Genomic DNA, 27,940 nt, shown 5'->3' on the forward strand with positions numbered 1-27,940 from the left:
AGGCAGCAGGGACACCTCCAACTAGTTCAAGCTGCCCAGGGCCACATCAAATCTGACCTTGAGTATTTCCAGGGATGGGGCCCAAAACGGCCCCCAGTACTGGAGGTGCTCAGTGTGAGCTCAGGCAGCAGCAGATGTCCTTTCCCAGCACTGCCTTGTCCTGAGACCAACCTGCAGAGAAGCTGTAGGAGATGGCTCTGGTGATGCTGTAGCTCCTGACAACCCTTGCAGCCTCAGCCTTCAGAGGCTGCCAGGCTGTGGCTGTTTTCCTCCTCCTCTCCAGTGGGACTGAGAGGCTGGCAGGAAATAATTTCTGTTTTGAGCTCTCTCCTTTCCCCTCTTCCTTTTGTAGCAGATGGGGAAAAGGTGAGAAGCCATGAACTCTCCTGTCCCTGGTCTTTGGAGAGCAGCCATTTCTGTGCTCTTGATCCCAAATTCTCAGCTCTGAAAAAGTCACAAAGTCTGCAGAAATCCCAGCTCAAGGAACATCTGTTCCAGCTCCAGCAGGTGGGGCTTGGAATGGAGTTGGAGAGAGAGGAGACACTTTGGAAGGATTTGCCCTTTACTGAATTCAGCACCTTCTGGTTGCAGAAATGCTGGGAATCCCCAGCAGTGCCCCTGACCTATCACTGAGCAGCATTCCTTGGGAGGGTAAATAGGGGGGGGGGAAAAGACCTCTTCAAGTGCTGGCCTCATTTGAATTGGGTGGCTCCTTCCACACTGACTGAGGAGAACACAAGCCTTGTGTTTCTCAGCAGAAAGCTGGATCATTGACACCGAATCCCAGCATGGTGGAGGTTGGAAGGGACCTCTGGAGATCATCCACTCCAACACACAGTCACCCACAGCAGCTTGCTGTGGCCAGGGCGGGTTGGAAGCTCTCCACAGAAGGAGACTCCACAACCTCTCTGGGCAGCCTGCTCCAGGGCTCCAGCAGCCTCACACCAAAGGAGTTTCTCCTCCTGTTCAGATGGAATCTCCTGGGTTCCAGTTTGTGCCCACTGCCCCTTGTGCTGTCCCTGGGCACCACTGACAAAAAGCTGGCCCCAGCCTCATGCCCCCCACAGATCCTTTAGCTCTTGTGAGCATTGCTCAGATCCCCTCTGGGGCTGCTCTTCTCCAGGCTCAACACCCCCAGGACTCTCAGCCTTTGCTTCTCTCAGAGATGCTCCTGCACCTCTCAGCATCCTAGCAGCCCTCCACTGGACTCTCTCCAGTAGCAAACTGTTTCTTTTGAGCTGAGTGAGCTCTCTGCAGATTGCCACTGCTCAAGACAAGATGGAAAAATCTTACACCTGGTAAATTCATTCTCTGTACTGGAGATGTGCATGAAGAGAGGAAGAAATAACAGCTTCATGAAGTGCTTTATCTGCTATGTTATCCTCAGGTCCTGTTTAGGGACTAGGGCTGTGCTGGCCACTAAATGAATGCCCGAGGATCTCTATGAACCCCTCTGCTTTCCAAAGAGAGACTGATGGGGTGGGAAAGAAACTAACCCAGCTGGGATGGAAAGAAGAACAATACCATGGGACAGAGACACAAATCAATGTGGAACCCAACCCCTGATGGCAGTGAGGGCACCATTGGCACCACTGGTACTGGGGGCAGGCGCTGGGGAAGTCCCAGACTGGACTGAGCAGCAGATGGGAACTGCATTCAGGAGCTGGATTCTGGAACTGGATTCAGGAATACAGGAATTGGGATGGAGGCAGAAGGCACAGAGTCCTCCTGAGACACCAGCCAGGGAAGAAGAGTCTTGACCCTGGGGAACCCTCAGCTTGATCCTGAAGAGGACATCCATGGGATGGAATTCTTTGTCCTGTCCAGTCCACCACAGAAGTGCCACCTCTGTCTTCATTCCCCCTAAGGTGAGGCACAAGCCGTGGCAGTGCCCCTGCTCTGCCCAGAAGCAAGTCTCAGGCAGAGGTTTTCTGCCTCCCATCCCTTGGCAGGAGCTCTGTCCATCAGCTTCTCCCTGCTAGCAGCAGCCCCTGGCTGTGCCAGCCTGCCCTGAACTGCAGACAGTGCCTCAGTGAGCAGAGCCTGAGCTGGGCAGGGACAGCACTGAGCAGAACTGCTTCTGCTCCAGCTCAGAGCAGGACAGGTTCCTTTCTGATACGATGGTTGTGGCCCCACAGCACCCCTGGGAAAGGAGATCTTTGTGCCAAGGAACCACCCACCTGTGTGTATCCAAGAGTGAAGAAGGACTGAAGCCATGGAGCTGGGCTGGGCTGAGCAGCACTGGCTGCCAAGTGCAGCAGCACATAAAGGAAACTGCAGGGTGATATTATTCCATTTGTAATCCAGAAGCGGTGGTGGTGGTGGAGGAAAGATCCCCCAAATCACACCAGCTTTATGAGGTGGAAGCTTTAGTGCAGCTCTCCTCATATTTGAGACAGTCCTGCCACTTTATAAAGAGCAAAACTCAGTGGAGGTAATAAAGAGAGCAGAGCTGGAAAGGATCCCTTCCACTAACCCCCTGGAAATAAGGGCCAAGGATACAGCAAACCTTCATCAGAGTTTCCATTTCTGCTAAGCCCTTTTTTTTTTCCCACAACAGGTTCTGCTCTTGCTGAGCCTTCCCTTAATCTGCTGCTGACTTTTGAGGTTGGTTCTGTGGGGCTTTTTGGGTTTTATTTTTGAAGGAAGCTTTGCTGGCTTGAAGCTTCTCACCTTTAAAAGTCTGCTGTGAAGTCTTGGTGCCAGATGCTCTCAGCAGCTCGGTGGCTCTGCACTTGCTGCCTGCCCTGGAGTTGCTCTCTCACAGTTTGCTTCATTTGTTCCAGATTCCTCCAGGTTGGTTAATTAAACTCTGCTCAACTCCTGTGAAACCAGAGCAGAGAAGGGCAGCAGCATCTGAGTGCAATCAGGGTGGGGAGGATGGAGGGGTTTTGGTGTTACCTGGGCTGTTGCACTGAGGCTGGGGCAGATTCTTCCTTTCTTTATCACAGAGCCTTTAATAGGGAATAAGCACCCCAGGAATCACTGGGGACTGGAGCATCTCTCTTACAAGGAGAGCCTGAGACACCTGGGGCAGTTCATCCTGGAATCACAGAATGGTTTGGGTTGGAAGAGGACCTTAAAGATCATCCAACTTCAACTCCCCTGCCATGGGCAGGGACATCTCCTTCTACACCAGGTTACTCAAGGCCTCATCCAACGTGGCCTTGAACACTGCCAGGGGCTGAACACCCCACCACTTCTCTGGGCAACCCATTCCAGTGTTCTCACCTTCTTCTTGGGGGAAAGTTTATTCCTAAGTTCATTGATAGAATGGGTTAGTTGGAGGGGACCTGAAAGATCATCCAGCTCCAGCCCCCCTGCCATGGGCAAGGACATTTCCCCCTGGAGCAGGCTGCTGAGGTTTCCCTTTCTGACTGACTTCCTCTACCTAAAACCTGGTGCCTGGGCTGAGTTTGCCTCTCCAGCCACAAATCTTTGTATCTGCAGCCCTGGTGACCTTTTGTGCTTGGCTGAGATGTGCTGTTGGTTGCTGCTGGGCTTTCTCCTCTTGCTGCAGAGCTGGGCAGGAGAAAGCACTGCTTTTGGAGCTAGATGGAGCTGGAGTAGAGAGCTGGAGCACCTCTGCTATGGGGACAGGCTGGGGGAGTTGAGGCTGTTGAGGCTGGAGAAGAGAAGGCTCCAGGGAGAGCTTAGAGCAGCCTTGAACACTGCCAGGATTGGAGCCTCTTCAGCTTCTCTGGGCAAGCTGTTCCAGTACTCTCCCCTTCTTCGTGGGGAAGAATTTCTTCCCAATTCATACATTCATTGATAGAATGGATTGGGTTGGAAGGGATCCTGGCATGGGCAGGGACACCTTCCACCAGACCAGGTTGCTCAAGGTTTCAATGTCTAATCTAAATCTAATGTCTAACCTACATCCAGCTTCTTCCAGTTTGAAGCCTTTGCCCCTCATCCTGTCCCTATATGCCTTTGGCAAAGTCCCTCTGGGGAAAAGCAGGCTGCTTGGGGATCTTCTCAGTGCTTAGCAATACCTAAAGGCTATTGAGGATGGGGTTGAGCTATTCTCAGTAGTGCCCACTGATAGGCTACAGGGCAAAGGGGGAAAACTCTAGAGCAGAGCAGGTTTCACTTGAGCTTCAGGAGAAACTTCTTTACTTTGAGGGTTCTGGAGCCCTGCAGCAGGCTGCCCAGAGAGGTTGTGGAGTCTCCTTCTCTGGAGAGCTTCCAGCCCTCCCCTGGCCATTGTGCTGCTGGGGAAGTTGCTGTGGGTGCCCTGCTTTAGCAGGGGGGCTGAACTGGGTGATCTTCAGAGCTCCCTTCCAACCCTCACCATGCTGGGATTCTGGGATTGTTGTATCCCTGCAGTTTCCCTGTGGCTGGCTGGGTGTGGAGAAGCACTCACTTGCTTCAGTGTCCAGCATAGAGGGTGGATTGTCTGGGGGGCAGCTCTCCCAGGGCAGCTCCTGGTCTGCAGGTTGCTGCTGTGTGTGGTGGTGGGAGAGGCTCTCACGCTGAGCTGCAGCTCCGAACCTCTCCCCATGCAGGTTGTGAGGAGCTCAGCTGAAGCTGTGCTGGATCCTTATCACACAGCCCAGCCCTGAGCCAGGCAGAGCCCAGGGTGCCATCTCCATATCGCTTCATCTCACCATCCAACATGAGGAGGCCAAAGGATAGGAGCTGGAGGGGGGGGGTTGTTGTTTACATCTCTGGTGTGCTTAATATTTATCTCCAATGTTGTCAGCTTGAGCTGCTGCTGGAAGTGTGTTAATGTGCTCAGCTTTATCTGGGCAGCAGATTTGTTTGTCTTTGTTGGCTTAAAAATAAACTGTGCAGCCCATGCTACTGCAGCCAGGCTGCTCGTTAACCGCTGGAGAGCCCTGCCTCAGCTCCCTGCTTCAGCTGCTCTGCTTGGCCTCCCTCACAGAGCTGCCTGGATGGGAAAAGACCTTCAGGATAATTGAGTCCAATCATTAACCTAACTCTGACAAGTCCTTGCCTAAACCACTTCCCTCAGCATCGCATCTACATCACTCTGAAATCCCTCCAGGGATGGGAATTCCACCCCTGCCCTGGGCAGACTGTTCCAGGCCTTGAGAACTCTTTTGGGGAAGAAATTGTTCCTCATTTCCAACCTAAACTTCCCCTGGCACTATTTCAGGCCATTTTTAACCTTGTCCTATCACTTGGTGAAGCAGACCAACCCCCACCTCACCCCAACCTCCCGTCAGGGAGCTGTAGAGAGCAATGAGGTCTCCCCTCAGCCTCCCCTTCTCCAGGCTGAACACTTCAGATCCCTCAGCTGCTCCTCCCCAGCCCTGTTCTCCAGACCCCTCACCAACTTCATTGCCCTTCTCTGGACTTGCTCCTGCTCCTCAATGTCCTTCTTGGAATGAGTGGCAGTCTGGGACCTGTCTGAACTGCTCCACCAACTGGATTTAATTCCATTCACCATCACTTTTTGGGCTCAGCCATCCAGCTAGTATTTACCCAGCAAAGTGGACAGGGCACCCATAGCAGCTTGCCCAGGCTCACGTTGCCCAGGCAGCTTTGGAGTCTCTCAAGAGAAGGAGACTCCACAACCTCTCTGGGCAGCCTGCTCCAGGGCTCCAGCACCCTCACACCAAAGGATTTTCTCCTCACGTTGAGGTAGAACTTCCTGGGTCCCATTTTGTATCTGCTGGCCCTTGTTCCATCACAAGGCACCACTGCCAAGAGCCTGGCCCCTTCTTCTTGACACCCATCCTCCAGATGCTGCCTGCATCTAGCACTGGGAAGCCAAGGGTTTAATTTTTGGAGTATGGACCCCAGGAGCAGGGACCCTGGCAGTATTCTTCTCACACTCCTTTACTGGTTAGCATTATCACATTGAGGGAGGGTTGTCCAGGTTCATGAGGAGAAGGCACAGCCCCTGCAGCTCCCAGGGGCTTTGTTTTGTTTGGATGCCCATGAGGTGGGTGAGGGCTCTGGGAAGTGTTGAACGCTCGTGCTGGAGCTTCCAAACCGCATCTGCTGCCGGCTTTGGCTGGATCCAAAGTGGCAAATGAAACAGGGGAGGGAAGCAAACTTTCACACCTTCTAAGCAGCCAGCCCCAACTGAGCAGTTAGCTCCACTCTTGGCTTTTCTACACTTAAATTCGTGGAATCGTAGTATAAATAAGATTGGAAAAGACTTCAAAGATCATCAAGTCCAACCTCTCCCTCAACACCTCATGACTACTAAACCATGGCACCAAGTGCCACATCCAATCCCCTCTTGAACACCTCCAGGGATGGTGACTCCACCACCTCCCTGGGCAGCACGTTCCAATGGCTAACAACTCTCTCTGGAAAGAATTTTCTCCTCACCTCCAGCCTAAACTTCTCCTGGTGCAGTTGTACATTGAGACACTTGAATGTGTCCAGAGAAGGACAATGAGACTGGGGAGGGGTCTGGAGGACAGCCCTGTGAGGAGAGGCTGAGGGGGCTGGGGTTGTGTAGCCTGGAGAAGAGAAGGCTCAAGGGAGACCTTATTGCTCTCTACAACTCCCTGAAAGGAGGTTGTAGCCAGGTGGGGGTTGGTCTCTTCTCCCAGGCAACCAGCATCAGAACAAGAGGACACAATCTCAAGCTGTGCCAGGGGAAGTTTAGGCTGGAGGTGAGGAGAAAGTTCTTCACCGAGAGAGTCATTTGCCATTGGAATGTGCTGCCCAGGGAGGTGGTGGAGTCCCTGTCCCTGGAGGTGTTTGGGAAAGGCTTGGATGTGGCACTTGGAGCCGTGGTTTAGTTGTCAGGAGGTGTTGGGTATTAGGCAATAGGTTGGACTTGATGATCTCTGAGGTGTTTTCCAGCCTGGTCGATCCTGTGATTCTATGATTGTATGAATCCCCCACGGGAGTGTGCTGAGAGGACAACGTTTGCAGCACTTCCTTCTCTGTAGGACTTCAGTGAAAAAAAAGAACCAAAGCTCTCCGTGAGCTGCAAGAGTGCATTAAGGATGTTTGCAGGAGTTCATGAGCTTTTCCACTTGCAAAATTGCACTAATGATGTTTGCAGGAGCCCATGAAGAGCTTTGTGCTCCCAGGAATCCCTGCCTCATGTCAGTGCCAGGCGTTGTTGTTATTCATTATCTGGGAGCTAAGGCGATGCAGCCCAAGAGCACGGCGTGAGCTGGGAAGCTGAAGGCAAACTGCCTGTCCTGATGACAATGTGAATGATTGTGGGGTTGGTGTTTTGGGGGTTTGTTTTGTTTGGTTTGGTTTCATTTTGTTTTGTTTTGGAGGCAGTGTGAGATGTGGGATGGAGGGATCCCCCATTGTTCCTCAGATTGAGGCTCACCAGGCAGTAGGTGTTTTGTGTTAGGCTGGAAGGACACTTGGGGAGCTGTGAGAGAAGAGCTGGTGTAAATTTGTGGTTTCAGCAGTATTAAGGAGGTGTTGACATGTGTTGGGATTAGCATTTGAGGGTGGAAATGCGTGACAAAGGCAGGAAGGAGATACTTGAGCTGCAGAAGCGTTTCAGTCTTGAATGTCATAGAATCACAGAATGGGTTGGGTTGGAAGGGACCTGAAAGATCCAACCTTGCCATGTGCAGGGACACTTCCCACCAGCCCAGGTTGCTGAAGGCCTCATCCAGCCTTGCCTTGAACACCTCCAGGGAGGGGGACAGCCACAGCCTCCCTGCCAACCTGTGCCAGTGTCATCCCACCCTCACTCTCAAGATTTTTTTCATCATCTCCAGTCTCAATCTCCCCTCTCCCAGCTCCAAGCCATTCCCTTTCATCCTGGCACTCCCAGCCCTTGTCAAAAGTCCCTTCCTAAGCTTTCTTGTAGCCCACTTCAGGTACTTCTCTAAAGTGCCCCTGGTGCTTTCTCTTCTCCAGGCTGAAGAGCCCCAGCTCTCCCTGTCTCCATAAGAGAGGTGCTCCAGCCCTCTGATCACCTTCATGGTGTCCTTTGGACCATTTACAGAATATCTCTGGTTGGAAGACATCTCCAAGCTCATCCAGCCCAGTCCTCCACCCAGGACTGCAGGTTCACCACTGAACCATCTCCCTAAGCACCAGGTCCTCACAATGCTTGAATGCCTACAGGGAAGGTGACTCCAGCATTGCCTTGGGCAGCCTGTTCCAATGTTTGAGAACCTTCCAGGGCAGAATTATTTCCTAGCATTCAGCCTGAACCTCCCCTGGTGCAGCCTGAAGCCATTTCTTCTGCTCCTGTCCCTTGCTATCAAGGAACAGTGGCTGCCCACCCCTCACTCCAACCTCCCCTCAGGGAGCTGTAGAGAGCAATGAGGTCTCCCTCAGCCTCCCCTTCTCCAGGCTGAACACCCCCAGCTCCTTCAGCTGCTCCTCCTAGCCCAGGTGCTCCAGGCCCTTCTCCAGCTTCCTTGCCCTTCTCTGGACACTCTCCATCCCTCAACATCCTCCCTGTAGTGAGGGCCCCAGAGCTGAACCCGGTTTGCATTGTAAACTGCCTTCAGATCTTTGAAAAAAAAAAAGAAGAATTAAAACCTCCAACTATTTGCTCAAAAATGCACCAACACCCCCCACCTCCACCCCTCCTCCCTCTGTAATTCCAGATAATTAAATACATCCTCACATGTTTGTAGCAATCAGTTGTTCAAACATGGCAGCCTGCTTAAGTTTGGATGGGGGGGGGAAGTCTCCAGAGCTTAAATCATTAGTTAAAAAAAAAAGAAAATAAAAAGGGGGGGGAGACAAAAATAAAAGGGGGGTGGGGGAAGAAAAGAGAAAGAGAAAGAGAAAGAAAAGGGGGGGGGGGGGGAAGAAAAGGGGAAAAAGAAAAGGGGTGGAGAAGGGAAAAAAAAGGAAAAATAAAGAGAAAAGGGAAAATAAAGAAAAAAGGGAAAAAAAGGAAAAGAAAGAAAAGAAAAAAAAGAAAGGGAACAAAAAGGAAATAAAAGGGGGAAAAGAAAAGGGAACAAAAAGAAAAGGGGAAAAAAAAAGAAAAGAAAAAAGGGGGGGAGGGGGGGGGGAAGGAAAAAGGGAAAAAGGGAGGAGAAGAAAAGGAAAAAAATAAGAAAAGGATAAAAAAGAAGAGGAAAAAAGGGGGGGAAAGGGGGGAAGGGAAAATGGAAAGGAGAAAAAAGAAAAGGACAAAAAGGGGGGGAAAGGGGAGGAAAGAAAAGGGAAAAGAAAGGGGGGAAAAGGAGGGAAAAGAAAGGGGGGAAAAGGAGGGAAAAGAAAAGGGGAAAAAGAAGAAAAGGGGGAAAAGAGGGGGGGAAAGTGAGGAAGGGAAAATAAACAGAAAAGGTAAAAAAAAAGAAATAAAAAAAAAGGGGGGGAAGGGAGGAGAAGGAAAGGGGGAAAAGGGGGAGAAGAAAAGGGAAAAAATAAGAAAAGGATAAAAAAAGGGAAAAAAGGGGGGAAGGGAAAATGGAAAGGGGAAAATGAAAAGGACACAAAGGGAGGGAAAGAAAAGGGAAAAAAAGAAAATAGAAAAGGGGGGGGGAAAGGAGGGGAAAGGAAAGGGAAAAATAAGACAAGGATAAGAAAGAAGAGGAAAAAAGGGGGGGAAAGGGGAAATGGAAAGGGGAAAATGAAAAGGACAAAAAGGGGGGGGGGGGAAGAAAAGGGAAAATTAAAAGAAAAGGGAAAATAAAAAGAAAAGGGACAAAAGAAAAGAAAGGGCGGGGAAAGGGGGGAAAAGGAAAGGGAAAAAATAAGAAAAGGATAAAAAAGAAGAGGAAAAAAGGGGAAAAAAGGGGGGGGGGAAGGGAAAATGGAAAGGGGAAACAAGAAAAGGACAAAAAGGACGAAAAGGGGGGGAAAGAAATGGGAAAATAAAAAGAAAAGGGAAAATAGAAAAGGGGAAAAAATGAAAAGGGAGGGAAGAAAAGGGAAGAAAAAAGAAAAGGGGGGGAAAGAAAAGGGAAAATAAAAAGGAAAGGGAAGATAGAAAAGGGGAAAAAATGAAAAGGGGGGGAAGAAAAGGGAAGAAAAAAGAAAAGAGGGGGGAAGAAAGAAAAGGGAATAAAAAAAAAAGGAGAAAGGGGAAAAAAAAGAGGGGGGAAAAAAAAAAAAGGAGAGAAAAGGAAAAGAAAAAAAGGAAAGAAGCCTCTGTGGCCACCAGAAGTGTGGTGTCACACATCCTGCCAGACCTGCTGGTGTCTCCCAAGGTATGTCTGAGCTCTCAGATATTAGAACTTTTCAAAGGCAAACACATGGATCCCACCTCTTTGGCATTAATATTTCCTGAGTGCTTTCCCCCTTTCAAGTGTTTCTGTTTTTCAGTGGTGCCTTTTTCAAATTAAAAAGCAAAGGGGAAAAAAAAAAAGAAGAGGCTTCCCAAGGCCCTTTCAACACAGCATGTGTCCAAAGTGTGGAAAATTCTCTTTGAAGAGTCACAGTGTTTAAAAAAAAAACCAACAAGAAAAAAGGAAAGAAAAAAATAAAAAAGAAAGAAAAAAAGAAAGAAAGAAAAAAAAGAAAGAAAAAAAAAAGAGAGAAAAAAAGAAAGAAAGAAAAAAAGAAAGAGAGAAAAAAAGAAAGAGAGAAAAAAAGAAAAGAAAAGAAGAAAAGGAGGTTAAAAAAGAAGAACAAGAAGGAGGAGGAGGAGGAGGAGGAGGAGGAGGAGGAGGAGGAGGAGGAGGAGAGCAAATGCTGGCTGGTGTGGTGCGAAGGGCAGCTCGGTGCTTTCAACCACAGCATTTCTGATTAGCCATGGCCTGGTGTTACACAGGAGCCAGGGGAAGGTGAATCTGCCTGCAGGCCCCCTTGGAAAGGTCTGGGGGGAATCTGTGTTGTGGTGAGGGTAGGGAGGCTCTGCGGAGGGGCTGGGATGGATTGGATCCATGGCCAACGTTACCAGGAGGAGCCGAAACAAGGCCGAGTGGCCAGGACCTGCACTTGGGTCACAACGACCCCAAGCAAGGCTCCAGGCTTGGGGCAGTGTGGCTGGAAAGCTGCTGGCAGAAAGGGACTTGGGGGGGCTGATGGACAAGCAGCTGAACATGAGCCAGCAGTGTGCCCAGGTGGCCAAGAAAGGCAATGGCATCCTGGCTGGGATCAGAATTGCTGTGTCCAGCAGGAGCAGGGAGGGGATTGTCCCCTGGTGCTCTGCCAGCCTGTGTCTGCTCTCTGCAAGCAGTGCTGGGATGCTCTGTGTGGCTGTGCAAGTGCTGGCAAGGCTGCCCTGAGCACCAGGCACTGGAACAGGCTGGAGGTGGTGGAGTCACCATCCCTAGTGGTGTGAAAAAAAATGAGTAGCTGTGGCACTTCAGGACATGGTCTGGTGGGCATGGAGCTGTAGGGCAAAAGGTTGGACTTAATGATCTCAGAGGTCTTAAAGGTTGGACTTAATGTTCTCAGAGGTCTTTCCAGACCTTAATGATTTTATGATCCTAGGCTGGTGATGAAGGAGCAGGTCTCAGGGTGCTCAGGTGAGGAGAGTCCCTGGTGTGACACCATCCCCCCATAGCCCCTGAGCTAAGTGAGATGGGCCCTGGAAGCCCTCCCTGCTTCCTCCCCTGAGTTCACCTGGAGCTTCAGGCTGCAACAGGGCAGAACTGGACCAGGGCAACAGCTTGCAAATCCCTGCTGGCCTCTTTAATTGACAAGGAGCTGTTATGTCCTTTTTAATCTGTGCACAACTTTCCTGAAAACCAGCTTAGATGGTTATTTGTGGTCTGTCATTATCTGCTTATCTCAATGCTGATTGATGGCCAGGGAACGTGGGGCACACCTGACCCTGAAGCTGGAGCATCTGACCATGAGGCTTCTGTGGAGCCCTGTGAAAAGGGCAGGTGTGTGTCTTTTAGCCTCTCCTAGGCAGTAGGTGAAATATCTCCGTGCAACTGAAACAGCTTTCAGGAGCAAACTGGGCACTTGCAGGATGTTTGCTTTGGTTTATTGCTCTCTGCTTGCTGCCCAACCTTTCCCCCCTCAATCCTGTGTTGCTCCTGCTAAATGTGGAGCAAAACCTCTCTCTGGTGGGCTTTGAGGTTGGTCAGGATGTGGAAAACGTTGAGGGTGTGAGAACATTGAGGAACAGAAGCAAGTCAAAAGCTTGAGGGATGATTTTCCTTGTGGCAGGCTCATAATTAGTGGGAAAAGAGAAAAAAGAGCAATGTTTTGGCTTGTCATAGACTCACAGAATCAAGAAGGCTGGAAAAGACCTCAGAGATCATCAAGTCCAACCTATTACCTAATGCCCAACACCTCCTGGCAACTAAACCATGGCTCCAAGTGCCACATCCAAGCCTTTTATGAACACCTCTAGGGACAGGGACTCCACCAGCCCCCTGGGCAGCACATTCCAATGGCCAATTACTCTTTCTGTGAAGAACTTTCTCCTCTTGTTCTGTTGCTGGTTGTCTGGAAGAGACAAGGCACAGAGTCCCTCATGTATGCTTGGCTCCTGGTGCTGGCCATGTGGTGGTGGAGTCACCATCCCTGGAGGTGTTCAAGGAACTTTACAGACACAGCACTTTGGGACAGGGTTTAATGGTGATGGTTGAGCTTGATCTTAGAGCTCTTTTCCAACCCAAACAACTCAATGGTTCTATTATAGGCACCTACACAGGAAAAGAGGAGGCTGAGAAAAGCCTCCTTATCAACTGCTTCACAACTGGGAAGATAATTCAGGGTTTCACTCCCAGTCCCCTCCCTTTTTCCACGAGCTGACATCTCTTTATTCTCCATCTGCTCAGCACTGAAATATAGAGAACATAAATTGTCCTTAAACCTTGCCAGATGCCTGATCAAAGGTGGAGAGATAGCAGAGGGGCGAAAGGCCAGGCAGGAACCTGCTGAAAGCAGCTGCAGAGCTGCAGTGTCAGAGGTAACACCACGCTGGGTAACAGAGTTCTGTAGCTGGGCTGCACAGCTGGTGGCAGGAAGAGGAGGGAGAACAATGGATCCCATCACTGCTTGCCCTTGGGGATGCAGATACCCAGACACTTCAGTCTGCTCTGGCTTGATCTCTGGGTTGTTTTGTTGTTGTTGTTGGTTGGTTTTGGGGTGGGTTTTTTTGGTTGGTTGTTTGGTTGTTTTGGGGGGGGTCGGGTTGGGTTGTTTTTTGGGGGGGTTGGGTTTGGGGGTTTTGTTTATTGGTGGCATTTTTTGTTTGGTTGTTTTTCTTTGGTGGTTGGTTGGTTTGGGGGGGTTTGTTTGTTGGTTGGTTGGCTGGTTTTGTTTTAGAGAATCATGGAATTGTCAGGGTTGGAAGGGACCTCAAGGATCAGCCAGTTCCAACCCCCTGCCATGGGCAGGGACACCTCACACTACAGCAGGTTGCTCACAGCCATATCCAGCCTGGCTGCAAAAACCTCTAGGCATGAAGCTTCCACCACCTCCCTGGGCAACCTGTGCCAGGCTCTCACCACTCTCATGAGGAACAGCTTTGTTGTGTTTTGTTTTGGTGTTCAGACCTCAGTTGTAGGACTGGGGATGTGCTTGCTCGAACACAACCAGCAGGTTGAGCTGGCTTCTGAGAATCCCCCTGAACCTGAACTTGAACTGCAAGGGCTGGAGCTGCTGGGCTTGATGTGTCTTAGCTGGTCTTTGCCTTTCTTTTGTCCTCTGAGGCTGGGCTGCTTTGTCTTCCCAGGCTGTTTCCTGGTGCTTAGAGGGGAAGAAAGGCCACAACCAGTGCTCTGAGAGGAGATTTGTGGCATAGTGAGAATCCTGGGCTTTTATTAGGGCTATTTGCATAGACCCAGAGCATGTGGAAGATAAGAGGCTTAAGCTGTTAAGTGTAGAGAAATGTAGGTAGTAATGAGGGCATGGGGGAAGCCCTGGGTGGTGGTGCCCAGCTGAAGGCAGAGCCCTGAATGCCTCTGCACCAGTGCCCGCAACAGGGCCAGCTGTGGGGTTAGAGCCATATGGACCCTGGGATTTGTCACCAGCCTCGAAAATGTGTGTTCAGGTGCCAAGAAGGCCACCAGCAGCCTGGCTTGGATCAGCAATAGTGTGGCCAGTAAGAGTAGGAAAGTGATGGTGCCCCTAGACTGGGCACTGGTGAGGCTGCACCTTGAATCCTGGGTTCAGTTTGGTGCCCCTGGACTGGGCACTGGTGAGGCTGCACCTTGAATCCTGGGTTCAGTTTGGTGCCCCTGGACTGGGCACTGGTGAGGCTGCACCTTGAATCGTGGGTTCAGTTTGGTGCCCCTGGGCTGGGCACTGGTGAGGCTGCACCTTGAATCCTGGGTTCAGTTTGGTGCCCCTGGACTGGGCACTGGTGAGGCTGCACCTCAAATCCTGGGTTCAGTTTGCTGCCACTCACTCCAAGAAGGACACTGAGGGACTGGAGCAGCTCCAGAGAAGGGCAACAAGGCTTTGCCTGTTGGTGTTGCTTCCAGACTGTCAGGGCAGGAGTCAAAGGCAGCTCTGTGTTCAGCTTGAGTGTCTGGATGCAAAGGAGATGCCCCAGTACATGGGGAGCAGCAGTCTGGGGTGAAGATGCTGCTGCTGCTGCTGCTCTCTATTTATACTATAAAACATTGAGGGGCTGGAGCCTGTCCAGGGAAGGGCAACCAAGCTGGGGAAGGGTCTGGAGAGCAGGGCTGGGGAGGAGCAGCTGAGGGAGCTGGGGGTTTTCAGCCTGGAGAAAAGGAGGCTGTGGGGAGACCTCATTGCTCTCTCCAGCTCCCTGAGAGGAGGCTGCAGTGAGGTGGGGGTTGGTCTGGCCTGAAATTGTGCCAGGGGAGGTTTAGGTTGGATGTCAGGAAAAATATATAGGGATGCTGTGTCTCTCTCTATGTTCATCTATATGACTGCCTCACTGATGGGGCACTCTGGAGATTAGTAGGAAATGCAGTTATTAGGTCTCGATAAGCAGCCACTTCTCATCCCAGCTGTTTGGTGTTTTTTTTTCCTTCTTTCTTTCTTTCCCTTTTTTCCCCTTTTTTCTTTTAATTAAACAGAGCTGTCAAGTGCAGATGTTCATTCAAAAGACACTTTTCACTCCTTTCAAAAATGCAGCATTTCCCAGTGTTGAGTCCTGTGGCCCAGTGCAAGAAGAGAATTATTTATAAGATTCTATTTTCACTCCTATTTAATGTTTCCCACAACTTTCATATTACAGCTGAAGGTGAACTTAGTTGAGGAACTGTTAGCAAGGATGTGAAGGGTCTGGAGAGCAGGGCTGGGAAAGGAGCAGCTGAGGGAGCTGGGGGTGTTGAGTCTGGAGAAGAGGAGGCTGAGGGGAGACCTCATTGCTCTCTACAGCCCCCTAAAAGGAGGTTGGAGCCAGGTGGGGGTTGGTCTCTTTTTCTAAGTAATAAGGGATGGGATGAGAGGAAATGGCCTCAAGTTGCAGCAGAGGAGGTTTGGGTTGGACATTAGAAGAAACCTCTTCCCTCAGCCAGGGTTCCTCAACCCTGAAACAGGCTGCCCAGGGAGGTGACTGTATCTCTTGGTCTCTTCTCCCTAGGGTGAAGTAACAGAAGGAGAGGAGATGGCCTGAAATGGTGCCAGGAGAGGCTTAGTTTGGAGATGAGGAAAAATGTCTTTGCTGCAAGAGTGGTCAGGGATTGGCACAGGCTGCCCAGGGAGGTGGTGGAGCTCCCACCCCTGGGAGTGTTCCAGGGAAGTGTGGCCATGGCACTTGGGGTCATGGTCTAATGGCCATGATTCACTTAGGTTGATGGCTGGTTGTGATCTTGGAGGTCTTTTCCAACTGAAACATGTCTATGCCTCTATGTCATCTTCAGGAATGGGGAGAGGATTTCTTTTGTTTGCTTCCAAACCCCTTTTTAGATCTTGGTGCTTCTGTGCTTTTTCCAAGAAAGAAAGAAAACGAAGAAGAAGGGGGGGAAAAAAAGTTATTTTCTTTGTACAGATGTTTGATTTGAATCTCTCCACAAGCTTGAAGCCCCAGCAGCTGGACAAAAGCTGATCTGTGAGCAAGTCAGAAACTGCTGGGAGAAAGCAGAGCGCTGCCGGAAACACTGGGAGCAGCTCCTCAGGAGGGACTGCATTCTGTGGGTCAAACTCAAGTGTTACCTCAGTGCAACTTTAAATGGCTCAGGCTGCCTGAGTGGATGCTCTTAGGGCTGTCTTCACTGATGGAAGAGGACCAGTAGTGGTTTTGGAGAGGAGTTTTATAAGCCACCAGCGATATTGCAAGCAGTTGTTGATTTTGATCGTTAGCGGGTGTGCCAAGCCAGTAACTGTTCACTGCTTTGATTGAAACCAGCAGTGCTGCTTCTGAGAGATCAATTGAGCTTCCATTACTGCTCACCTGAGGTTTTTTTCCTTCCTTGCTATCCCTGTTCACTCCCCAGCCGTGCCACAGGGGCGTTAGCAACACCCATGCTGGGGTGGAAGTTAAGCTCTTGCAATTGCTGCGGAAGCGTGAGCATTCCTGGGCATCTCCATCCTCTGCCTGTTGGTGCAGCATCTCATGGGTTCTGGGAGCTGAGCAGAGCAGGGTAGGGCTCCCAGTGGATGTGCTCAAAATCATAGAGTCATGGAGTCATAGAAAGGGTTGGGTTGGAAGGGACCTCCTCCAAAGGTCATCTAGAGCAATCCTCCCACAGTGAACAGAGACATCCTCCACTAGATCAGGTTTCCCAGAGCCTTGTTGAGCCTCACCTTGAATATCTCCAGGGACAGGGCCTCAACATTACAGCATCACAGTATCACAGTATTGCCAAGGTTGGAAGAGACCTCGAGGGTCATCGAGTCCAACCTGTCACCACAGACCTCATGACTAGACCATGGCACCAAGTGCCACATCCAATCCCCTCTTGAACACCTCCAGGGATGGGGACTCCACCACCTCCCTGGGCAGCACATGCCAATGACTACTGACTCTCTTGGTGAAGAACTTTCTCCTCACCTCCAGCCTAAACCTCCCCTGGCGCAGCTTGAGACTGTGTCCTCTTGTTCTGGTGCTGGTTGCCTGGGAGAAGAGACCAACTCCTTCCTGGCTACAACCACCTTACAGGTAGTTGTAGAGGGCAACGAGGTCACCCCTGAGCCTCCTCTTCTCCAGGGCATTCTCCCAGGGCAACCTGTTCCAGTGCTCCACCAACCTCCTAGTGCAGAACTTGTTCCTCACATCCAATCTAAATCTGCTCTTCTCTAATGTCAAACCATTGTCCCTTGTCCTGTCCCTGCAGACCTTTGCAAACAGTCTCTCTTCAGCCTTCTTGTAGCCTCTTTCAGGTCCTGGGAGGCTGCTCTAAGGTTTCCCTGGAGCCTTCTCTTCTCCAGGCTGAACACCCCCAGCTCCCTCAGCCTGTCCTCATAGCAGAGCTGCTCCAACCCCCTGATCATTTTTGTGGCCTCCTCTGGACCTGCTCCATCAGCTCTGTATCCTTCCTGTGGTGAGTGCTCCAGAGCTGAATGCAGTACTGCAGCTGAGGTCTCACCAGAGCAGAGCACAGTATCAAAGTGTTTCAGAGAAATCCCTCATTCCAAAAGATGACATTTTTGCAGCAGTGAGCCCACCTGGTTGGAGCATGCTTCTTGTGAGGTCCCTGTGGTCTGTGTGGAGGCCCCTGGGCTGCAGAGAGGTGTTAGGCACAAGAACATAGGAACTGTCACCTTCTGAGTGTAGCTCCAGACCCAAACACTAAGAATTGCACTGTTCATTTACTGAGGTGCCTGACAGCCCTCAGCAAGCTCTTTAGCTGGTTGGGCTTTGGAGAGCTGCTGCCTCTTCCAAACGTGACCCTGGAGTGGCTTAGCCATGTTTGGCTCTAGCCATGCTGCGTCTGGGAGGAGTGTTCCAGCTTTTGGGCAGAATCCAGCAGCTTTTGGGCTGGAGCACCTCTGCTCAGAGGACAGGCTGAGGGAGCTTGGGTTGTTCAGCCTGGAGAAGAGAAGACTCTGGGAGGACCTTAGAGCTGCCTTCCAATACTCAATGGGAACCTACAGGGAGGCTGCAGATGGATTTTCATCAGGGAGTATAGTGACAGGACAAGGGGGAATGCTTTGAAGCTGAGGTTCAAACTGGATCCTAGGAAGAAGTTCTTCAGCACAAAGGTGATGAGGCACTGAAACAGACTGCCCAGAGACGCTGTGGTTGCCCCCTCCCTGGAAATGTTCAAGGCCAGGTTGGATGAGGCTTTGAACAGCCAAGCCTAGCTGTGAGGTGTCCCTGCCCATGGCAGGGGGATTGGAGTAGATGATCTCTGAGGTCTTTTCCAATCTGAGCCATTCTGTGATTACTTCTACATTTTGGTACAGCAGCAGCATTTGCAGGTGAACATAGAATCATAGAACTGACAGAATTGGAAGGGACCTCAAGAATCAGCCAGTTCCAACCCCCCTGCCATGGCCGGGGACACCTCACACTACAGCAGGTTGCTCACAGCCACCTCCAGCCTGGCTGCAAACACCTCCAGGGATGAGGCTTCCACCACCTCCCTGGGCAACCTGTGCCAGTCTCTCACCACCCTCATGGGGAACAACTTCTTCCTAACATCCAGTCTGAATCCACCCATTTCTAGTTTTGCTCCATCCCCCCCAGTCCTATCACTCCCTGACAGCCTCAAAAGTCCCTCCCCAGCTTTCTTGGAGCCCACTTCAGATACTGGAAGGCCACAATTAGGTCTCCTCAGAGCCTTCTCCTCTCCAGAGTGAACAACCCCAACTCTCTCAGTCTGTCCTCATAGCAGAGCAGCTCTAGCCCTCTGCTCATCCTCATGGCCCTTCTCTGGATGCCTCCAGCACCTCCAGATCCTTCCTGGAACAGAAAGTCCAGAACTGGACACAGTGCCCCAGGTGTGGTCTCAGCAGAGTGGAGCAGAGGGGGAGAATCCCCTCCCTGGCCCTGCTGGCCACACTTCTCTTGCTGCAGCCATCTCTCTGCACATGACATGCCTCAGGTCTCTCTCTAGACAAACACAGCCCAAGCAGCAATTCCAAAAGCCCTGCTCCTCTTAGTGCCTCATGGCAGCCTGTCCAGCCCCCTCTGGGGGCAACAAGAGGGGCACCATCTGTGCAGGGCACACCAGCTGCACCATGCGTGGACACCGCTACCTCCATTGCTTGGTGCTGGTGGTTCCAAAGGAGGGGCAAGGATTCCCCAGTGATTTAGCAGCACATTAATCTCCAGTTAACACCAGTGTAGGTGCTGACATGGAATCAAGGCAGATGCAATCCTGCCTCCAGATTCCTCCAGCTGGGACCCTAAGCCCGGATGACAGGAACACCAGAGCTGCTTCTGAGCCACCCATGGCTTAAAGGTGAAAATCCCAAGCTCTTATTCCTGAGGCATCAAACCAGGATCTGTTCCCTTCTGGTCAGAAGCGCTGCAGGCTGGTCCTGTAAGTGTTGGGTGTCAAACCACCCTCAACACTGGCTCCTTTTTCCTCTCCTCTCTGCACACCTTATGCGATGGGGAAGCTGCAGCCTCAACCTGCAGAAACTGTTTTGGGAAGGAAGCTCAGTTCATTAAACCTGCAACTGGCTGGGTCTTTGGTTTTTTTTTTCTATATATCTTTTTTTAAGGGGAGAGGGAGGCAGGGGTGGTTTGCTACAGTTTATTTGACCTAGTTAAGGCAAATATCAAGTGGCCTCAGGCAAGTAATTAATTTGTACACACTTCCTCCCGCTCGCGGCGCGCCGGAGCCAGCCAATATTTTCTGCAGGTGAAGATCGGCTTCACGGCTCGCAGGAAGCCTGCCCAGATTTGCAGCTGCTGCTCTGTGGTTATGTTAGGTAGATCCTCCAGCTGAAAGGAAAGGCAGCGGGTCTGCAAGAGAGCTCCAGATGGTATTTAGCCGAGACCTCAGCGGCTGCCGCGGGATGGTGGAAAGCTTTCCCTCTTGCTTCGCCTTTCGGTGTCGCCTCCAGGCTGCCAGGGCTGGAGTCAAAAGGTAGCTCTGTGGTCAGCTTGAGAGCCTGGATGTGAAGGACATGCCCCAGTGCAAGGGGAGCAGCAGCCTGGGGTGAAGATGCTGCTGCTGCTGCTCTTTATTTCTTCTATAAAATATTGAGGGGCTGCAGTGTGTCTGAAGAAGGGCAACCAAGCTGGGGAAGGGTCTGGAGAGCAGGGCTGGGGAGGAGCAGCTGAGAGAGCTGGGGGTGTTCAGCCTGCAGAAGAGGAGGCCGAGGGGAGACCTTATTGCTCTCTACAGCTCTCTGAGAGGAAGCTGGAGTGAGGTGGGAGTTGATCTCTTCTCCCTAGTATCAGGGGATAAAACCAGAGGTAGTGGCCACAGATTGCACCAAGGGAAGCTTAGCTTCGACATGAGGAAGAATTTCTTCACAGCAAGGGTTCTCAGGCACTGGAACAGGCTGCCCAGGGTGGTGATGGAGTCCCCATCCATGGAGCTGTCCAAGAATTGTGTAGACATAGGATCATGGTTTAGTCAAGGACTTGTCAGTGCTAGGTCAATGATTTGACTTGATGATCTTAAAGATCTCTTCCAATCTAGGCAGTTCTGTGAGTCTGTGATGCCCAGGGCAGGTTATCATGAGCTCCAAGGTGACATGAACCCCACCAGCAGGTCATTAGATGTGAGTCCATCCTCTTCCAAATATCAGTGCTGGGTCATTTCATCTTGCAATTGATGTCCCACTCCACAGTGGATGTTTTCCCAGCTTAGCACTGCATCTTGGCTTGGTTTGTAGAAGATCATCAAATGTTGTGGGCATGGAGCCAAACCACAGTGGTGAGGAGGTAACAGATTCACATGCAGTAGAGCTGAGCCCTCAGAACTGAAATCATTTGTTGTCAGGCTCAGAGTCAAAAGCCTTGTGCAACCCATCTTGGGGGAAAACCACCAATTCCTTATTGTCTGAGCCTCTGCAGTAGAAAGCTCCTGGTTGCCCAGGCTGATGTCATGCTACGTGACAATTCTCACACCACCACTTAACCAACTCCATTCAGCTGCACTCTTCCCCCAGTGCCATTTGTGGAACCAGGGATGTCTGGCAGGTGAATTAAAAACACCTTAAGTCTCTAGGAGTTGTTTCAAGCAGGAAATCACAGAACCATGGAATCATGGAACCACTGAGGCTGGAAGAGACCTCTGAGGTCACCAAGTCCAACTGCTCGCTGAGAGCTCACATCCCACCACTGCTGCTATGCCACTGCCACTAACCCACATCCCTCAACACCACATTCACACAGCTTTTAAACACCTCCAGGGCTGGTGACTCCACCACTCTCTCTCAGCAGCCTGTGCCAGTGCCTGGGAAGAAATTTTTCCTACTATCCAACCTGAACCTCCCCTGGCACAACTTGAGGCTCTTTCCTCTTGTCCTATCACTTGGTGCATGTAAGAAGAGACCAACCCTCACTTGGCTCCAATCTCTTTTCAGGGAGTTGTAGAGGGCCAGAAGGGCTCTCCTCAGCCTTCTCTTCTGAAGGCTAAACAGTTCCTCAGCTCTTCCTCATGAGACTTGTCCTTCAGCATCTTGGTTGCCCTTCTCTGGAGCCACTCCAGGCCCTCAATGTCCTTACTGGAGTGAGGGTTCTAAAACTGAACCCAGGATCTGAGGTTCAAAAAGATGATTCTCTGCTTTGCAAGGTACCTTTGAAACAAAACAGAAGTGCTCCTTGGTTGGTAGCTGTGGCAAACTGCTGAGGAGAATCTCAGATTTAATGAGCTGGCACTGTGGCCACTGGAGCAGCTTTGCTTTGAGCAGAGGAATGGATCTTATGTAATGAGCAACGTTTGCAGCAGCAGCAGCAGTTGGCTCTGGAGCAGGGAGCTTGGTGCACGCCGGCATCGGCAGGGAAGGGGGAAAAGGCCCAGGGCTGGCAGAACACAGACAGAGAGTTTGCTGAAGGGCTGTGCTCTGCAGAGTGGGGTGGCTGAAACCAGCTGGACTGGCAGGGCTGGGAGCAACCACATGCCAGAAAAATTCATAGAATCAACCAGGCTGGAAAAGACCTCAGATATCATCAAGTCCAACCTATTACCTAACACCCAACACCTCCTGACAACTAAACCATGGCTCCAAGTGCCACATCCAAGCCTTTGTTGAACACCCCCAGGGATGGGGACTCCACCACCTCCCTGCTGGGCAGCACATTCCAGTGGCCAATTACCCTTTCTGGGAAGAACTTTCTCTTCACCTCAAGTCTAAACTTCCCCTGGCACAGCTTGAGACTGTGTCCTCTTGTTATGCTGCTGGTTGCCTGGCAGAAGAGACCAACCCCCACCTGGCTACAACCTCCCTTCAGGTAGTTGTAGAGAGCAATAAGGTCTCCCCTGAGCCTCCTCTTCTCCAGGCTACACACCCCCAGCTCCCTCAGCCTCTCCTCACAGGGCTGTGCTCCAGACCACTCCCCAGCATAGAATGGTTTGAGTGGGAAGGGACCTTTAAAGGTCATCCAGCACAACCCTCCCACAATGAGTAGGGACATCTGCAGCTAGAGCAGGTTGCTCAGAGCCCCAAACAACCTGACCTGCAATAGTGCCAGGGGTGGGCAGCTCACCCCTCTCTGGGCAACCAAAGCCAGGCTCTCACCACCCTCAGTGTCAAACATTTCTCCTCTCCAGTCTGAATCTCCCTCTTTTATTTCAAACCATCACCTCTTGTCCTGTCACAACATGCTCTGCTCAAAAGTCTGTCCCCAGATTTCTTATCATCCCCTTTAACAACACTGAAAGGCCACCAGAAGCTCTCCCTGGAGCCTTCTCTTCTCCAGGCTGAACAATCCCAACTCTCTCAGCCTGAGCACACAGCTGAGATCCCAGCATTGCTGTGGTCTCCTCTTGCCCTGCTCCAACAGGTCCTCGTCTGTGCTGAGGACTCCACAGCTGCCCCTGCACTGCAGGTAAGGTCTCAGAAGAGCACAGATGAGGGGCAGAATCCCTTCCCTGCCCCTGCTACCCACACTGATGGGGATCAGCCCAGGACAGGCTGGGTCTGGGTTGGTGGCGCTTGGTGCTGGCTCCTGTCCCACTTTGCACCCCTCAGCACTCCCAAGTCCTCCACAGGGCTGCACTCCACCCTTCATCTCCTAGACTGCAGTGATAACATTGTCCAGTTCTGGAGCCCCTACTACAGGAAAGGTTTGGACATGCTGGAATGTGTCCAGAGACTGGCCACAAGGATGAGCTGAGGGCTGGAGCTGCTCTGCTATGAGGACAGACTGAGGGAGTTGGGGCTGTGCAGTCTGGAGAAGAGAAGGCTCCAAGGAGACCTTCTTGTGGTCTGAAGGGGGCTACAAGAAAGCTGGGGAGGGACTTTTGAGGGTGTCAGGGAGTGATAGGACTTGGGGGGATGGAGCAAAACTAGAAATGAGTAGATTGAGATTGGATGTTAGGAAGAAGTTGTTCCCCATGAGGGTGGTGAGAGACTGGCACAGGTTGCCCAGGGAGGTGGTGGAAGCTTCATGCCTGGAGGATTTTGCAGCCAGGCTGGCTGTGGCTGTGAGCAACCTGCTGTAGTGTGAGGTGTCCCTGGCCATGGCAGGGGGGTTGGAACTGGCTGATCCTTGATGTCCCTTCCAACCCTAACAACTCTATGCTTGGTAAAATGAGAGTAAAATTAACATTTGATGTAGTCTGTGTTCTGACTGTAGAGCTGTTGCTCTCGAGGATGTGAATGTGCTTGTGCTGTGCTGGTCCAGAGGAGAGGGCTGCTGTGATCCCTCTCTCCTGTCCCAACCCCACCCAGCCCCTGGGAAGAGCTTCTCCTTTCTCAGAGGGAGAAATTTGGGGGAGCTGAATCTTCCGTGACCTGACATGACACGAGAAGTGATGGAGTTTAGGGGGTTGGGTTCTTTGGGTTGGTTTGGTTTTAATTAGTTTTCCCTTGTCGGGGTTCTGGTGGTGCTTGAAGGGTTCTTAGAACTCCTCAGCCACCCTCAGAACCCCGACAAGGGAAAGCTAATTAAAAATAAACAATAACAAACAAACAGAAAGCCTGGGAATGGGGATGAGGCTGGAAATGAGGCTAGCAGACACAAGACGAGGAACAATTAGGTCATTACACTCCCTTCTGGGACCAGCATTCCTTGGGCACAAATTCAAGGAGTTTATCCCATTTGCAATTACCCAGCTTGCAGAGTTCCTGCCACAAGCTCCTCGTGAGTTGTCATGCAGAATCACAGAGTTTCAGGGGCTGGAAGGGACCTCAAAAGCTCATCCAGTGCAACCCCCCCTGCCAGAGCAGGAGCACCTACACCAGAGTACACAGCAATGCATCCAGGCAAGTATCTCCAGAGAGGGACACTCCACAACCCCCCTGAGCAGCCTGTTCCAGGATCTTGGAGTATCTATCCTCTCTACATAGAGAGCAAAGAAATTATTGATTATATCTAGAAACATAGAACCATGAAATTGTTTAGGTTGGAAAAGAGCTTTTAGAACACCCAGTCTGACCCTTAACCCAGGTCACCACTCAACCATGGCCCTCAACACCACATCTCTCTGAAACTCCTCCAGGAATGGGGACTCCACCACTGCCCTGGGCAGCATGGGCCAGGGCTTCACAGCACTATTTGGGGAGATCTTCCTCATGTCCAACCTAAACCTCTCCTGGTGCAGCTTGAGGCCATTTCCTCTTGTCCTATCCTGTGTCCCTTGGAAGAAGAGACCAACCCCTACCTCACTCCTGCTTCATGGAGTTGTAGAGAGAGGAATGAGGTCTCCCCTCAGCCCCCTTTTCTGAAGACTGAACAACCCCAGTTCCCTCAGCTCTTCCTCACCAGACCTGTGCTCAAGGGCACTTAAAAAATGATTTTCCTTTCATAAAGCTGGAGGTGGAGAGATCACAAATGTCTTCACTGGGGGTACTGTAGTGCTAAGCATGCCTGGTGCTAGGCTTGACCAAATATTTAGCTGGGAATAATCATAGCCAATTCTGCTGTCCCCAGCACAAGGACATGGAGCTATTGGACAGGATCCAGAGGAAGTCACCAAGATGATCAGAGAGCTGGAGAACCTCCCCTGTGGGGACAGGCTGGGAGAGTTGGGGGTCTTCAGCCTGGAGAAGAGAAGGCACTAGGGAGACCTCAGAGCAGCCTTTCAGTACCTAAGAGGCTCCAGAAGAGCTGGGGAGGGACTTTTGACAAGGGCTAGGAGTGCCAGGACGAGGGACAATGGCTTTGAGCTGGCAGAGAGGAGACTGAGACTGGAGATGAGGAAGAAATTCTTGAGACTGACGATGGGGAGACACTGGCACAGGTTGCCCAGGGAGGATGTGGCTGCCTCCTCCCTGGACATGTTCCAGGCCAGGCTGGATGAAGCCTTGATCAACCTGGGCTGGTGGGAGGGGTCCCTGCCCATGGCAGGGGGTTGGAACTGGATGAGCTTTAAGGCCCCTTCCAACCCAACCCATTCTGTGCTTCTCTAATCCTGTATTGTTAACTGGAGCATTTCTCCTCTCTTTAGACCAATGGGGATGGTTTCTCTTGTCTTCAGTGTAAGAGCATGGCACTAGAGTTTCACCTCCCTTCAACTCCTTCTCTAAGGTAATGGGAGTTTGTGATAGTCTTTATCCCCTCCAGCAACTTGGCTTTTACTTCTTCTTCTTCTTTTTTTAATCTCAGTGAAGCAATCTGCTTCATCTTTAAACTGCAGCATCATTTTTTTTAAGTGGAGAATAATCTGGAATAAACAGGGTCCTTTGATTGATGTGTTAATGAAAAAGAGCCTAATGGACATGGGAGGACAAGTAAGATTTGGCTTAATGCATCTTTTGATCATTTCAAGTGCCAGTGCTTGGAAGCACGTGGCCATTTCCCTTGGCTTCGGTGATTTGTTGTGTTTGGGGGGAAAGGCAGCACTGCTGATGTGAATTGTTGAAGAAGAGAATGTGTTGGAAGGCAGCAGGAGGCACCAGCAAAGACAGGAACCAGAAGATAGGACAGGAGAGGAGTCAGGTTATTGAAAACCAATGAGGAGGGGAGAGGTGCTCTGATGGAAGTAAGATGGCCTGGAAAGCAGAGTCCTGAGAAACTGCAGCCAAGGCCAGGGTTGGATTGGTTAAATAATCACAGATTCATAGAATGGTTTGGGTTGGAAGTAAAGACCATCCAAGTGCCAACCCCCTGCCATAGGCAGGGACACCACTCACCAGCCCAGGTTGCTCAAAGCCTCATCCAACCTGGCCTTAAGCACCTCCAAGGAGAGGACATCCACAGCCTCCCTGGGCAACTTGTTCCATTGTCTCCCCACCCTCACTCTCAACACTTTCATCCTCATCTCCACTCTTGATCTCTTCCAGCTCAAAGCTGTTGCCCCTCATCCTATCACTACAAGCCCTTGTATTAAAACAAGAAAGAGTTTTTCAAGCTAAGTGACCCCTAGATGGGGACTGTTTGGGGGGAGGTTCCTGTGCTCTGAAACCTTGCCGGCAGGAGGGGAATTCCCAGCCGCCCGGCTCCCCGGCGATGGAAATCGGAGCCTGCCGAGGCAAGCCTGGCTGCTGGAGGTCGTTTGGGCTCTTCTGGGAGATGATTATTTGCATTTAGTTCTATTAATTTCCTCTCCTAAAATATGCCCCATGGGCCCCAGCATTGTTGTGGCTGCTGGGTTTCGATGGAGCTTTCTCCGTGCACTGGAAGGATGCTGGAGAATAAATGTCACTAGCTTGGCGCGAGCCTGTTCACGCCACTCTGCAGGGGCTTAGGAATCAGTGCTGCTCACCTCAGCTTGATTTGAGAGAGTTTTTCTCTCCTCCCAACACCTCCTTTTGGTTGTCTCCAACAGCTGGCTGGTGCCATCACCAGTTGTTAGCCCAGGATGGGAATAAAAAGTAAATCAGAGCTACACAAGTAATGAAAATGAGGGTTTATGCATAGCCATCGTGTGTGTGAGCCTGCTGGAGCTCTGGAGCAGGCTGCCCAGAGAGGCTGTGGAGTCTCCTTCTCTGGAGACTTTCAAGAGCTCTCTGGATGTGTTCCTGGGTGACATTTGGAACAGGTTGTTTAGCCTGGAGAGAAGAAGCCTGAGAGGGGATCTGGTCAATGGTTGCAAATAGCTGAAGGGTGGGGGGCAAGAAGGGGCCAGGCTCTTCACAGTGGTGTCCTGTGGTAAGTCAAGGAGCAATGGACACAAACTGGAGCCCAGGAGGTTCCACCTGAACATCAGGAGAAACTTCTTTGGTGTGAGGGTGCTGGAGCTCTGGAGCAGGCTGCCCAGAGAGGTTGTGGAGTCTCCTTCTTTGGAGACTTTCAAGAGCCATCTGGATGTGTTCCTGTGTGGCCTGCCCTGGGTGATCCTGCCTTGGTAGGGGCATTTGACTGGGTGATCTCCAGAGGTCACTCCCAATCCCTACCATTCTATGATTCTATGACATTTAGAGAGGCAACTGTTTGACCTTGCAAGAAACTTCAGGAAACTGAGCAACAGTTTCTGTTTGAGGTGATTCAGGGGGGTTGGACTTGATGATCTCCAGGGGTCCCTTCCAACCCCTATGCTTCTGTGATCCTGATTCTCTGAGGATTTAAAGCACAACACAGTTTGCGATTCAGGGGTGATTACTTATTTAAGTATCATCTCCTGGGTTTTAAGGGCTTAGGTTGAGAGTTGTCTCCAGGCTTTCACCGTTAAAGATAACTGAACCTCTCTCCCTGAGCTCCAGGAACTGGGCCTTTAAGGGAAATAATGTCAGGATATTCTGGGGGAAATGCTGAGTTGGCAACATTCAGATAAATCTCCAGCGAAGCAGTTTAGACATCGGAACAAGGGCATCGTAATCTGATCTCTGCTGGTGGGATCACTTTTCTGTGTGTCCCATGTAGGGAGATCCTGCAGGGTTTTACCCCTGGCTGAAGGGAATCAGCCTGGTAGAGAGGAATTATCACCTTCAGCATCTTGCTGTGACCACCTGGCAGGAGCAGCCTCTGAGCTGGAGAGGAAACACTCAGGCGTGTAGGTACCCAGGTTTCTCTCTGCACCTATGTGTCTGGCTGGTTGTGGATCCAGGGCTTTGAAGGGCTGGGATGTGCTGGTAATGTTACACACTGCCATAAGAGCACTGCCTTCCAGTCTATCCCAGTATGATGCTGTCTTTGTGTGGGGATAACTGGGGCAGCCCAGAGTGGTGTTCTCTGGGCTGAGACTCAGCATGTGCATCGAGAAAGCCCTAAAGTGTGAGAGCCTCCTCCAGA

At 51.1% G+C, this 27,940-nt stretch overlaps 1 protein-coding gene across 9 annotated transcripts in view; it reads left to right on the forward strand.

Moving 5' to 3' along the window:
- HIVEP3 (HIVEP zinc finger 3) overlaps positions 1 to 27,940 on the forward strand; it is a 409,994-nt gene that overhangs the window by 93,927 nt on the left and 288,127 nt on the right. The window lies entirely within an intron of this gene.

Source organism: Melanerpes formicivorus, unplaced genomic scaffold, assembly GCF_026170545.1.
Source record: "Melanerpes formicivorus ecotype bairdi unplaced genomic scaffold, bMelFor1.0.p_v2 SCAF_118, whole genome shotgun sequence".
Taxonomy (NCBI): Eukaryota; Metazoa; Chordata; class Aves; order Piciformes; family Picidae; genus Melanerpes; species Melanerpes formicivorus.